Source organism: Notamacropus eugenii, chromosome 6 (genome assembly GCF_028372415.1).
Source record: "Notamacropus eugenii isolate mMacEug1 chromosome 6, mMacEug1.pri_v2, whole genome shotgun sequence".
NCBI lineage: Eukaryota > Metazoa > Chordata > Mammalia > Diprotodontia > Macropodidae > Notamacropus > Notamacropus eugenii.
The window spans coordinates 4,704,965-4,719,451 of NC_092877.1; the positions used below are offsets into that span (position 1 = coordinate 4,704,965).

General features: G+C 46.3%; 1 protein-coding gene across 20 annotated transcripts in view; it reads left to right on the plus strand.

The window, feature by feature from the left end:
- Positions 1 to 228: 228 nt before the first annotated feature.
- PHF21A (PHD finger protein 21A) overlaps positions 229 to 14,487 on the plus strand; it is a 213,343-nt gene continuing 199,084 nt past the window's right edge. For 4 of the 20 annotated variants that reach the window (XR_011968918.1, XM_072617708.1, XM_072617713.1 and 1 more), the window contains exons 1-3: positions 337 to 982; positions 2,457 to 2,504; positions 3,290 to 3,620. The gene's annotated coding sequence lies outside the window, so the exon portion shown is untranslated. Of the gene's footprint in view, positions 248 to 336; positions 1,375 to 1,509; positions 1,852 to 2,456; positions 2,505 to 3,289; positions 3,621 to 14,487 lie in introns of those variants that run through there. The other 16 variants (XM_072617711.1, XM_072617712.1, XM_072617709.1 and 13 more) reach the window with 10 other exon arrangements.

Consider the following 14,487-nt stretch of genomic DNA (forward strand, 5'->3'; position numbering starts at 1 on the left):
CAGGCCCAGGCGCGGCCAGGGAGGGAGAGGAGGGGGAGAGCCCCGCGCCCCCGCGCCCCGCGGTCGGCCCGCTCCCTCCAGCTCCCTCACTCTTTCCCGAGCGGCGGCGGCGCCCGAGCACGCGCACGGCGGCGGCGCGCACGGCGGCGGCGGCGGCGGGGCCGCGCGGCGGGCTCCCGAGCGAGCGAGTGTGCCTGGGCCTGGGCCTGGGCCTGGGCGGAGGGATCCCCGGGCTGAGGCGGCGGAGGTGCTGCGGCCCGGGGCCGGGTGGTGAATGGGCTGGTGGTGCTCGCTGCTGCTGCTGCTGCTGCTGGGAGGAGGAGGAGGAGGAGGAGGAGGAGGAGGAGAAGGAGGAGGAGGAGGAGGAGGAGGAGAAGGAGTGGGGGGGAGGAGGAAGAAGAAGAAGAAGAAGAGTTGGGCTGGCTGGGCTCTCACAGTTTGTCTCCCGCTGCTCGGCTTCTCCTCCGCCCGCCCCCTCCTCTCACTTCGGCCCCGGGCCTCTGTGAGAGTGAGTCTCCAGAAGGAGGAGGGGGAGGAGGACGAGGAGGGGGAGGAGGAGGAGGAGGAGGAGGAGGCTCCCGTCCCTCCCCCCGCGGCCCCCTCCTCCCCACCCCCCTGCCTGGGGAAGCGGAGGAAAGAAACAGCCCGGAGAGAGGAGTGAGGGAGTGAGTGAGGGAGTGAGAGTGAGGGAGGAGAGAGGAGGAGGAGGAGGGGGGCAGCCTCCCATCTTCGAGTAGATTCAAAAAGTGAGAGGCCCAGAGCGCCCAGCTCAGCCCAGCTCCAGCCCCAGCAGCAGCGGCAGCGGCGGCGGCTCCAGCGCCTTCCCTCCCTCCCTCCTTCCTTGCTTCCCTCCCTCCCTCCCCATGAAGAAGAGTCCCCTCCTCCTCCTCCTCCTCCTCCTCCTCCTCCTCCTCCTGCTGCTTCTCCTGCTCAGAGTTCCTGCCTCCAGCTGCCAGGGGGACAGCCAGCCAGCAGCAGGAGGGTGCAGTATCCCAGCTTTTCCATTCTCTCTCTCTCTCTCTCTCCTCCTCACTCTCTCTCTCTCTTTTTTCCTGGAGTAGCTGCTTCTCCTCCCTCCACCCTCCCTCCTCTCTCTGTCTCTGTCTCGTCTCTGGGAGATGCAGGGGCTGCTTGCTGGGAGTTTGTTGGGGTGGTGAGGGGGAGGGGAGGGGATGGAGCAGGGAGGGAGGAGAGGAGGGGGGGCTCTGGTCAGGGCCCCAGGAGTCAACTTGGGATTTCAGGAAGAACTTCCCGGGGGGGGCGCCCCTCTCCGCGTCCTTCCTCTCCTCCACCGCCCCCCCCAAAGACAATGGAAAAATCTTGTCTATTTCCCCAGCCCCCCTCCCCTCCCCTCCCCCCCAGGATGAATTGGAAGTAAGTTTATGAGCAGCCTGGGGAGCGGGGGAGCTGCGGGCAGGGCCGCCGAGGGAGGGGGGCCGGCCCCCCCCCGCGCGGGGGAGGGGCCCGACGGGGGGGTCACGTTGTCCGGGGGGGCGGGGCGGGGGTGCCGGGGAGCCTCGTTCTCTGCCCTCTGGTTCCCCGGCTGAGGATTGTTTCCTTTTCTCTCGCGTCCTCCCTCCCTCCATCGGAGGGGGGAAGTTTGGAGGAGGAGGATGGGGACCATTTTTTTTTTTTGGAAAACCATCTTGTTTGGCGGCCGAGAGATCTGGTTCAAAAAAAAAAAAAAAGCTGCGGCTGCTGACGCCGCCGGGCTCGCGTGTGTGCGAGTGCGAGTGTGCGCGCGTGTGAGTGCGTGAGTGTGTGTTGGTGCATTTGTGTGTGGGGGCCGGGGCCGCGGCGCTGGGGAAATTCCGCTCCGTATTCTTCTTGGGCAACTTGTTATTCTGAAGAGTGAGCCTGCACCCCTCGCCCGGGCCCCGCGCACGCACGCACGCACGTACCCGCGCGCGGACCGCAAGGACTCCCGCGCCCCCCACCCCGCCAGCGCGGGGGGGGGGGGGCGGGGGAGGGGCTGGCTGGGCTCCGCTCGGTGTGCGGGACTCGCCCGCACTTGGCAGCGCTCGCCCTCGCCGTCCCCGGGCCGGCCCGAGGGGGCCCTGGGGGCTGCGGAGGGAGGCCGGGAGCCCGAGGGGTCCTGAGGAGTTAGTTGTGGAGATGGAGGGGCGCGCGGGGGTGGGGGGAGGGTTTGTTTTCTGGGGTGAATCCGTGTCATCACATCCTGGTCAGATGGTGAAATAGTCTTTGTCTGGGTCCCCACTCGTGGGGCTCCTCGTGTCCGGCCCCTCGGCCTCACGGGGCTGGGGTGGGCCCCAGCCCGGGCCTTGACCCTGAACTTGGCGCTTGGCTTCTCCCCCCCCTTCTCCAAGGGGCTTGCTGGCCCTGCAGATGCCCGACCTGGGGAACTTAGATGGGCTGGGGCCGGGCCCACACTGAGAGGAAGATACATTGTAACTCATGGAATTCCCGTTGTTTTGTTTTGTTTTTTTGCCCTGTAGGGAGAACTTACATAGGTGCACGTTCCAGAGGTGTCCGAGGGTGACAAGGTGGGACATCCTTTCTGTTGGTTGGTTGGTTTTTATAAAAGAAGAGGGAATCCTTGATGAGTAAAATACGTTAAGGTGACTGAAATGGGGGACTTTGAAAACATCGAAGGACACTTCAGCATTTGCACCTTTAGCTTCAGGCTGGTATTGGTTCAGTGTGGACAGTGAAAATAAAATGGGTCAGCTTCACTTCTTTTTGGAGGAGAAGCCCAGGAATTTTTTTTTTGAAGTTTTGCAGTTTGATTCACAGAGTTGTAGGGAACTGTTACTATGTATTTGTTGAAAATGCTGTAATTTATTTTTAAAATCCGATATTCCTCCTTAGTTGCTCTCTTTCATGGGAAATCTTCATTGGGGGTCTAAATCTATTAATGACCATTTAAAGTCCCAAGAAAGCATCTTTAAATCCTGGGCATGTCTTCAGATGGAAGAGGAGTTGGTGTGCAGTTGAGCTCGTGTCTATCAATGAAATTTCTGCCCCCAAGACTACATTAGGTTTAAAACTGGGCTTAAAGACCTTTCTGATAGTAGTTTTAAAATATCAAAATACTAGTACAGTGAGCACAAGCACCAGGAACATTTTCACTTAAGACTTTGTTTTCTTTCTTATGAACGTAGTAATGTTTGTAATTTGACTGGTACTACCCAAGGGGACTCTCTCACAAGAAAATCTCTTCTGCTTGAGTCTTGCTGAAGATGTTTGAGTTTTAAAAGAGTTTTTAAAAGTTATGTGCAGGAGAAGCAAGTTGTACTCACAACTCAGACAAGATTGCCTTCTTTTTCAGATTTCATGGACCTGGAGGTAAAGGACTTTTGAGAAAAGACATCTGCATGGGCCTACGGAAGCCTCAGTGGTGAAGTGGTCCCCTTTTTTCCACTTACTACGTTATTCTCACTGCTGCCATCCTTTGATCATCCATGTGGGTAACTGCTTGGGAGATAGATGCCCACTCGCCTTGTGTGGACAGCTCTCAGTTCTGCCCAGTAGGAGGTGCTGCAGCGACAGAAGGCCATCCATTGGCTGAATTTTGAGCTTGGGTTTACCTCTCGTTTTCGGCATCTGGGTCAAAGGAGTGACAGGTTAACATTCAGCTCAGAGTTCCAGGAGTGCCTTCAGTAAGTCCATTTAAGATTCCATTTCTGAGTGAGATGTGGTTATGTTGTAATGGAAGCCTGGACGGCCTTCTGTTGAGGGGATGGCTCGAGGAAGGCGGGCTGCTTTTCCACATATCCCTTGCATTGTTTCTGCTCATGAGGATGGAGTTGGGGCGCTGAGCTTTCGTGGCACAGTTGTTCAGAGTGCATGCACAGAAATAGTTCACTTCGGGGTTATCAAACTTTGACAAGATCCCTGGGATCAATCATTTTCTCATAGCAACATTTGCACTTGATGATTGAAGTTTGAGGCCTGGTACTGCTTATCTCTCAATATTCCTATTTACTGACTTTGGGGCACTGTAGTTTGGAATTGGTAATTCTAGTGTATGGTAGACATTTCGATCTCTTTTTGGGTGAGGTGGTTCTCCAAATTGGTAAAGGACCATAACAGGTAGACACAAAGGGGCTAATTTGTACAGGTCCAGTTCACCCCTTTTCCATTGGCCTCCAAAGGCTACATGATTCTTAAATCTTAAGTCAGGCCGTACCAGTGTGGCTAAATCATTGCAGATGTTCACAGAGTGTGGCGTATGGACATAATGGGGCTACAAAGGAAAAGGCCACTGAACAGCTTCGTGGTGTTCAGAGCATGTGGTCTTCTGAAACTCCTCACGTTTAAGATGATTCATATCTTTGGAAGTTCGTTGCCATTGCTTGTGAGGTCCTACAGAAAACTTTTTAAAAACTTGAAAGGTTTGTGAAACTTTTGGGAAGTTATCTGGACTAAATTACTAGACAGACAGCTCTTGAAGCATGAAACTGAACTAAGACTTCTGGGACACATGTACTTTCTAGCTGTCATACTTGGTGACAGACTGCCATGTGGTCTGTTGATTGTCCCTTTGGAAGAGAAAGCTGGAACCGGGGTTGCTAGTGGTTGAGAAAAGAGTGAATACGAGGGAGAATAGAGTCCTGGATGTGTGGGGAAAGTTTCAGGGACAATGCTGGGATGTTGTTTTTTAAGATCCTTGTTAAAGAAAGTTCTCAGTGTGTTTTTCTAGTTAAAAAAAATTACTTGTCACTTGGTTTTGGGAGTTTGGCTGTGAAATCTTTTCCCCTCATTAAAATTTGCTTTTCCTTTATCCCCCTCTGAAAAAGAAATAGGAGAACAGGCACACGCTCAGTTGTTTGTGGCAGAAAGTGCTATCTGAACCTGAGGATGCTGTCTGCATCAACAGGAGGGATGACTCTGGCTGTTACTGTAGATCATCTGGTTTTGGACGGCTGGTCTCCCCTGTCGGTGCAGCCCTGGATTGTAGGGGGCCTGGGCATCTCTCTACTGCTCCCACATGCTTTCTAATGTGCACACTGGCAGGTGTCATCACAGAGCCTGAGGCTTGTAAAGGCATTTTCAATGTCACCTTGAGTTTTGATTTGCCCACAACTTTTCAAAAAACTCTGCGATAGAAACTTTCAAGCCTGTTTTAAAGACCAAGATGAATTGTGTGTCTGCTATGTCTGAGGATGGGATTTGTTGTGGTTGTTTTTTCCTCCTTTTGGAAGAAAGCAAGAAATAGATACCTGTCTGAATTAGGGGAGAAAAACCTTTGCTTTTTTTCCTCCTTCAGAAGTTTTGGTAGAGAAGTAACTTATAGTTTAAAGTTGAGAGCTTTGAACCTTGTGGTTTTCTGTGTGGCCCAAAGATGAAAGACTTTTTGAAAATAAAAGTACTTGTGTATCAATATACATGAGGATATGTAAAAGTTATACTCTTAAGTATTAGGAAACTTGCCAGGTGGAAGAAGAGTTTTGTTTAAAGGGGAAGACCAAAGAGAAATTTCCAAGAGCAACATTCCCTTGCCTGTATCTTGGTCATCTTGAAAGAGTGGCTAAAGTGACAGTCTGTTTTATCCTCAGCGTTGTATTGTCCGGTACGTGCTTTCATTTAATCATTATTTGAGGGGGGAAATAGAAACGAATAAACTTCCAAGCCTAGAATCTTTGGATAGAATCCCCTTTTATCCGGAGTACAGTTAGGTTTGGTTTCTTTTATGTAGTTGAATCTACAGGTTAGTTTTCAGACAATTGTGTTGCCTCTTCAGGAACTTCTGACATCTGAATACTTACGTAGTCCTAGGTTTTCTTTAGAATCTCAAAATGGATTTTATCAACACCAACTTTATCTGAGGTCAGGGGCTTTTTTCCTGCTTTGAGAATTCATAGGGGGAATGTGTTAACATTGCACACAGTTTATTACAAAACAATTATTTCTCAAAATAGTTTTGGTTTTTTTTTTTTTGCAGTAGTATTTTATAAAGCTTTCCTATTCTTCTGATGTCTATCTGGAGCCCTCAGTTAGTAGTTCTCTGTGCAAGAATGTTGACCTATAATTTTTAGACTAATTTCTAAATTACTGTTTCATCAGCCCAATAATCTTAAGGAGGGGGTGGTGATCCAGATGTTATCACTGTGAACTGTTAAGGCACCGATCCATTATCTTTGTGTCTGTCCCCTGCAGTTCTGAGTTGGGATGTGAATGTAACCTCCTTCTTCCCCACCCTTTAGACTTTGGAAGTTTACTTTTAAAAGCTGGCTAGTTAGCTCTCTGCACACTATGCCAGGCCTCTGACTCGGAACTGGTTATGGAAGTATTTCTTTGCAGAATCCTTCTAAGAGTAAATTGCTTCATGGGGAGAGAGGAAGGGGATGGGGCCTAACAGGCTGGTGATCTAGGCTTTGTTTTGTAACTGTTTGTGGGCTTGGGGCGGGGGAGCTCGAAAGATGGGTTTTGTTTTATTGTTTTGGCTGCATTGAGAATACAAACTGTCAGGACTTGAGGAGAAGGAGCGGCAGAAAAGAATTGATTTTTTTCTCTACTGCAGATCCAAGTATTGTTAACCATGTGCATCTCTGAAGCATCCTATTTACAAACTGAGCAGCAGCTGATTTGTTCAATCAGTTAACTCTCAGAACCAACAACTGACTTTTTAAAATGCAAACTTAAAAATAATCCTAATACTCTCCAGATAAATTGAGGATGGTAACCATAGCAACCACTGTCTTAGGCCTTATGGACAGGGGTTTGGTTATATTGCTGAAGCTTCAGACCCTTTGTAGCCAGTTGTAGTCACTTGTATAGGGAAACGGAGGCCTGGAGGCCTTGGGTGACTGGAGTTGAGTTACATCATATCTGTAGGCTAGCTAGCCTTTTCCTTTTAAAAATTTTCTGAGCTTGATTCTCTTGCCTGCATGTGAAAACTGTGTGGGGCCTCCTGCCTAAAGTTTTACTTAAAGTCAAAACAGTTGTTGGTATCGGTCCTCTCTGTGTGTAGGGCTGTTGTTTTCTTGTGGGCGATAGGGTTGGGTTGGGGCCTGTGCTGTCACCGGGGTGAGGAACCCTCTTTGTGGAAATTACCTGGTGTTTGCTTTGTATATACTTAGGTGGGCATGTTTCTCTCCATAGAAGGCGAGCGGTCTGAGGAGGGTTGTTTCTTTCTTGTCTTTGTACCCTCCGCAGCTGTCCTAAGGCCTGGCACAGGGTGAGGATGACTTCCTAAGTGTCCATGATTGATTCATCTGGGCTGCTGGAGGGCACGGCCTCAGGCTCTTCTGAGTCTGAAGCTGGGCTCTATTCACAAGGCTCGTTATGGGGGGTAGGCATGGTAATGGTGTGATTTATGTATCTTTTGGGGGGATGATCCCCAAAAGTCAGTTATGATAGGAAACCCAGCAAACAATATTTTTTTCAAAGTATATTTTCAGATTAGCCAAGTTAGAAGCTGCTGTATTTTGGACCTTGCCAGGGAAAAAAATAAATCAGCAAAACTTACAGCATTTTCTGCTCTTTTTCCTTAATACATTATTCCATATACCTATCTTGACACTATTTCGTGTGTGAAAATGCACCGATCCAGATGTTGAGTTTGACAGATTATGCTGAAGGTAATCTCTGCAGTGCTCCAGAAGAGGGAACAGAGTAGTCCCTTCTGACTAAATCTTGTCAAGCCTTGAAAGATGGTCCAGACTTTGTTGAACTTCTGCTAGGATGCTGTGGCCTGTGTACTACAAGTCCCAGGATGCAATGTAATCTTTTATTTGTCATCTGATGAGAGCATTGCATGCTGGGATCTGTAGTTGCTTCAAACTGCTTCTGCTACCTTTCTCACATTGTAAAGTCCATTTAATGAAAATTGGGGCAAAGCCTGAGGTTCTTTGAAAAGCAGTAATCACTCTTCGTTGAGTGAATTTTGATTGTTATTGTTTTTATGTTAAATGACTAAATTTCACAATGGATATTTAAAAATAACATTTCCTTGAGTTTTAGTTTAGTTTGATTTTTACCAGCTTCTTTGAAAGTTTATGATGACGAGTTGTAGACAGTCATGATTTTAGAGGGTCTTGGGGGTCTGCAGACTTTGTTAGGTAACCTTGGAATTCTGGCCTTGGGTGCTTATTAAGTGTTTTTGGACAGTGCTAGAATCAGGGGGTCTTTATCACTGGTGCTGCAATGTTGATGCTTCCTCCTTCAGAGTGACGACGTTATAGCTTGGCCGTTCAAGATGAACTGAAGTACGCTTTTGGCCTGCCAGGATTCAAGTGTGCAGTTGCACGTTCATTAGCATCATGGACACTTGTAATAGGAGATGGAAATACATGTTGTTGACAGTGATTAAAATGGAAATCGAGAACCCAGAAGTTTGGTCTGAATGGTGGCCGTGGGGATGGAGGATGCTTGGTTTCTTCAATTTCCTGTTTGTATTTACATTTCTAAATTTTAAGTTTGGCTAACTTGGAAGTGGGCCAGCCTTTCTGCCCCATTAAGCACAACATTTTAAATACAAAATCTATACACAGACCTTGGAGTCAGAGGACCTGGGTTCAAATCTTGCCTCCCTCTCTGACTACCTGAGTAAGTCACCTTATCTTTGTGGGACTTTGTTTAGGACTATGTGCTAAAGAGGAGTTTAGAGTAAATGGCCTCTGAAGGTCATTTTAGCTCTAAGTCTATGACTCTGTGACCTGATAAAATATGCAAAGCATTTTGTGTGTATCACTAAAGTTATGCAAATACAAATTTGATTAGTATTCATCATCAGAAGTCCAAGTGATAATATCAAGATTTGGGGAGTAAAATCCTGTTATGGTCCCACTCATAAAATCCTAGCAGTAAAAGAACCCTGACTGTAATGAAGCCCAACTTCATAATGGTTTTACAGATGAGAGCAGACCCAGACAGGTGTGTCCTTTAAGATTCAGCACTGGTTAGCAGCCAAGGGGCCAGCCCAGGACTCAGCTCCCCTGACTTCCAGTCAGTGAGTGCTTTGCCTTTGACTGCTCTGAGGAGTTATAGAAGTTTAGAATGGACAGTGTGCGAATCTGTTTGGCTTGGTAACACTTGTTTGGTACAAGGGAATGGGGAGAGATGGATGACCATAGGGGAGGTGATGGAAAAATGGAAAAATAAGAGTTTGGAATGAGAAAAGAACATGAGTGAAAGTGACAGTTTACAGAAGAGAGTGGAAGTTCAGAAGGGGACACAGACCAGCCAGACAGTGCTAGTATTACCTGTTAAACAACCAAGTCATAAAAGAGGTTCATAGGTAATCTGTTCCTGTTCTTTACATAGAGATAAGTTTATCTTTGAAGTATGTCAAATTTATCATAAAAGAGCATAAAACCATGGGTAATATGATCTTGGCAAAATTCTGCCCTCCAGAATTTAAAAAAAATTGCTAACCCTTTCCCATCTTCCTAGTGTAATAGGTGTTGGTGTCAGGAAGGCATTGGGTTCAAGTGACCCAACAGGCCCTGTGACCCTTGGGCAGATTGCTTACCCTGGACTCAGTTTTCTCTTCTGTTCAGATGTAGAGGGTTGGACTTAAATCACCTCTCAAGCTCCTTAGAGCTAAACATTTGTGATGCATCATGACTGATGGGTAGATAATTCTTGTTTCTTTTCTTTCCCTTCCTTTGTTTTAGGTGTCTTTCTATTTCTTTTGGGCCCTTCGTACCTGAATCTTAGTTGTGTGACTGGTGTAGTCGTGGACTAATCCCTTTGTTTTATCTGAATGGGAGCCTGGTTAGAGTCATCCAATGCCTCCCTACCATTTTACATGTGGGGAAACTGAGGCTTTTGCCTATGCTTAGTAATTTGTAAGGAACCAGTTTGGAGATCTTTCCTGTCTTCTTGGTTTATTTCTTCCATAATCTTATTTTCTCTGCTTCTTGTGTGGAGTTCACAGAATACTGGAGTCGAGAGCTACTGTGTGGATTTAAGAGCAAAACTGTGCCTTTAGTAGCAATTATTTGAATACTTATTTACACAATAAACCTACTGTAATACCAGGAACCTTTTCTTCCATAAATAATGCAGGTTGGAATAGTATTAGTGCGCTCACGGTAGACATTAAACAGCTCCTTTGGAGGTGTTGAAAGTTTATTGTATCTGGGCTGTTGTCTGCCACCCCATGATTAATCCTATAGATATCTTTTTTCAGCCTATTAATAAAAAGTGATGAAATTCAGAGGGTTCGATTTTTTTTTTAATAAAAAAGGGTCAGATTCTAGAAAGATAAAAAAATCAGGTTTTAACTGTGACCAGTGCAAGAAGAGGGTTATGTCGCAACTTCTATAGCTTATAAGTCCTCATATTTTTCATCCACGGGCACCTGTGTTGATAAGAGTGATAGGCACCTGGGAGGAGGGGAGAATTTGGGCTAGTCATATATAGGTTAGAACTATGTAATCCTAAGGCTTCAGCACAGTCTCATCTTCAAGGTCAGGTGTGCACTGGTGAAGTTGCTACAAAAAGTCCTAAGTTGGGGGATAGGGAGGGAGGCAAAGGGATAGGTTGAATCAATTCTAGATGAAAACATACTCTACGTTTCATATTAATTTGTACTTAGAAGAAATGATATATTCAAAATTAATGTTTTTCCTCCAGTGGCTTTTTAGAAAACATTACTTATGTATGGAGATGGCCCATTTAAAGTAGGCCCCATTCAAAGTGTCATAGGGGTTGTGTTAGGTTGCTATAGGAACCAGAGTAATTAATTTCAAGACTTGTATATATTTTTTAAAAAGATTTCTGTATGTGTTTTAACTCAGTCTTTGAATTCTGCTGGTCACACAAAGAGTTATGTGTTGTTGAACAAATCATATATATATATATATATATACATATATATGTATGTACGTATACATACATATGCTGAGTTTTAATGTTCGGAAAACTGGGAACAGTATTCTTTTCTTTGAAGTTCATGTTATTTGTTAACCGCTCTTGGCGTATGTGTGGTTAGTCTCCAGCGTACTCTGGTGATTCTTGAGCAGAAACCTTCCAAGTAAATTGCTAAAAAGTTTTTCAGTTGCTGGAAATCACCTCTGATACTAAAAACATGATCATTTTCCCCACCAGACTTGGTTGTTAGAGGCTAAATGGTGACAACAGAGGTTAGAAATTTTACTTTTTTTTGGAACTTCCAAAGAGGTGTAAACCACCCCCCCCACCTCCCCCTCCAAACATCCTCCCCCCAGTTCCTTGTTCAACTTGAGAATTTGATCTACCAATATTTTGAGGTTAATTAGATACTTGGACTTCAATACCTGCCTCTTGTGTGGTTGGAGCTTCAGGAAAGGCTTGTGATTGTCCTTGGAGGTTATAAGTCCAGACGTAAGCCAAGGTTTAGTGCTGCGTACTCCTCTCTGCTAGATTTTTTTTCTCCTCTCTGTTAATAATATTGTACAGGCTATTAACAGTAGCTCCACGATGGTTACCTCTTCTGAATTTTTTGGGTGTGGGTGTGACTTGATCTGTTCTTTATTTTTAAACTTTGCAAGTTGGAGTATGTGATTTCAGAGTTAAATTCTAATGCTTCATTGGCACTCAACCTCCTAACGTATGAAGTAATGAATGTAGAATGTAATTAAATAATTTTTTCTTTATAATGATGGTAGATTTTCTTCATATGTACCTGTTATGCATTGACTAATGGCATTTTGAATTTTTTTTAACATTTAGAAAAATAAATTTGCTTTTAGAAACAAAAAAAATTCCTTACACTATTTGGGCTTAATAATATCTTGGCCAATGTTGCTTCCTTTGCTACAGACAAACTGGCAGGAATGGCTAACCGAGGTGTCCTGAATATCACTTTTCCAGGGAGGAGAACTCACTCTTGGGGGTTCCCTCCAAGTGGTCTAGCAACATAGCCACTTTTCAAATCGTATCCTCTTATTGGTCAAATACTTGGATGACAGAAGAGGTGTTGGCATTGTTTGACAAAGGAAGGCAGAACTCAAGGCCTCCAGGTCCAGAGTAGGGATCCTCTTTGGATTGTGCCTAGGAGGGAATTCTGATCTGTGGCTGAGGTGAGCTTTTTGGTCTTTAGAATGTGCTTGTCCTGGTCCCATACTTACTGAATTAATGAGATCTCACATTTCTGCAGGATTTTACAGGGTTCAAAGTGCTTTTTTCACAGCCATTTGAGATAGTTAGTTTACAGAGGAGGGAAACTGAGTCAGAGAGGTTCAGTTACTTTCCTATTGGAGGGGTTTTCTTCCCCACCATGAGTACATGATCCTGTGGTGGCTATTGTGGAGTTCTCCTTCATTTTAGGACTTTGGGGAGTTTCTGCAGCCAGGATGGCTCTGTGTGGAAAGAAATTGATCCAAGGGTGGTAGGCAGTGCTTTTCCCCCCTCATCTCCCCTCCATTTCAAACTCTGGTATATAGAAAAAATCTTGACTGCCATAGTACCTTTCATTCTGAGGGTTTAAAATATCAAGGCAAGATTTTGCTATCCTCCCTCCTGAGTTAGGAGCTCTCTGGTATAGCGTCATGAGTGGAGAAACAGTGGAGGATTCCTGGGTCAGTGGCAGTGCCATCTCTAGACAGCCTTTGCTTGCTTCCTTCTATACCCATCTGCCCAAGCGACCCTCTTAAGGAACTGGTCTGCCTGCTACTCTCCCCCTCAACCTTCAGGGGCTCCCTGGGACACCCCAGCCTAGCCCTGCAGACTTGCCACAGTCTGGAGCCAGGTGAGGGCTTTGCTCCCACTACGCGGGGCTGCTGTTGGGGTCACTCTCTGTTCTGTCTCCCACCCAATGTGGTCCTGGGCTGGGGGGCCCTCCTCTGGCCCCTTTTGTGTTCTGTCTCCTACCCCTTGTGGTCCTGGGCCGGGGGGGGGGGGGGCCTCTTCTGGCCTCTCTGATCCTTCTCTGTTCATAGGTTAGAGGGCTTCAATGGAAGGGAAGTCCTTTGAGGGCAAGCACTGTTTGCTTTGTCTCTTTTATGCCGCATGCTTGAGCATGGCAGGCTGGTGGTTCATTCACATTTGCCCTGTTGAATTCTGTCTTGTGTTTACCTGGGCATGAGGTCGTCAGGCTTCTCTAACGTAACACTGATTTTTGCAGCATTCCCCGTTTAAAATCATAAATTAAAAAATTATGGGCAGCAAGGCCTTTTTGGGTATTAATTTCCAACATGACTTTTTCCCAGAGGTGTTCTTGACCATTAAACCACTAGCCAGCACTTACTGGCTCTGTCAGTATCTTTCAGGCCCCCTGGTGTCTTTTGGCCAAATTAAGTTGGGAATCTGTGCTAAGACTCTTCTGCCTGCCTTCAAACACAGTGGAAAAGGCGTAGTCACCAGCTCTGGTGACAGCAGCAGGACAGTTGCTGCAAGGTTCAAGGCTTTAAGTTGCTGGGAGCCTTTGGGGCTTTCTGTATTTTAAAGAAGCCTATTTCTGTGGAAGAGGGAAAAAAGGCGGGGGAGGCCTGGGCAGGCCTTGACTTCTGGTTTTCTCTGGGGTCTGACCCAGGGAGGAAGCAGCCCCCTCCTCTCCCACTTCAGGAGCAGAGCCCAGGATAGCTTGATAAGCGTCTTCTCCCAGCGTGACGTGACGTAGCACGCATGTTAAATGGAGGTGGTGGTAGTTAGTTTGTGTGCTGCAGCACTTCTGAGAGTGTCCTCAGATCCAGCTTTTGCTCACCTCTAGAGCTTGGGCAGTCCGAATGACTGGAATTTCTCTTATTCCATGAAGATCAAACTTTGCACTAAATCATCCTGTTAGTGTCTAGTTATGTGCACCTCCCCTGCCCCCCAGTCCCATTCCCATCCTCCCAGCACCTTGGAGTTGTCTTTTTTTGTGGAAGGGACGGATGCCTTTAACTTATCAGGACTTGAAACTAAGGATCCCTTGAGAACCTTTGTGCTGTTTGTTTCTTTTATTTAATCTATATGCAAAGCATAGAGTAATCATTGTTGTTAGATGGTTTTGAGCTGCTGCTCTTTTTTGGAGTGGGCCTTTGTGCTCAGGGGAGATTAGGGATGCCAAATTGACAACCTAGTACAAAGAAATAATGACCAGTGAAATAAAATAGGAGTTCAGCTCAAAAGCAAGCCAGATACAAATGTGGAATGAAAATATCTTTTAGTAAAATGTTAGCATGCTGTACTTGGAACAGATGTCACATTAATTCAAAAGAGAGCCCAGAAAATGTGGCAACTTTACGATGTCAGTGGAGGGAGCTGCAGTCGCTCCCATTCTCCTTGTAGCAAGTTCACAGAACCCCCCAGCCCAGCACTCTTCCACTCGCTATTTATTTTCTGCCTGTGCGACATGTACATATATTTAAGAGAAATTAGTATAAATTGAATACTTTACATTTTGCTGCGTACGGACTTACATCCATTGCCGTCGGGGTACGTGTTGCTTTGGAAAGCATCACCTGGTGTAGCATTAAGGGTTTAGGTTTTAAATCTGTATTTCCAGAAATGCAGAATCCAAGAGACTTTGACCTTTACGATACCTTCCAAGGCATGTGTATGATAATATGTGGTGTAACCTAAAAGGTGAGCTTTTCATTAGAAGCCTAGTGCTCC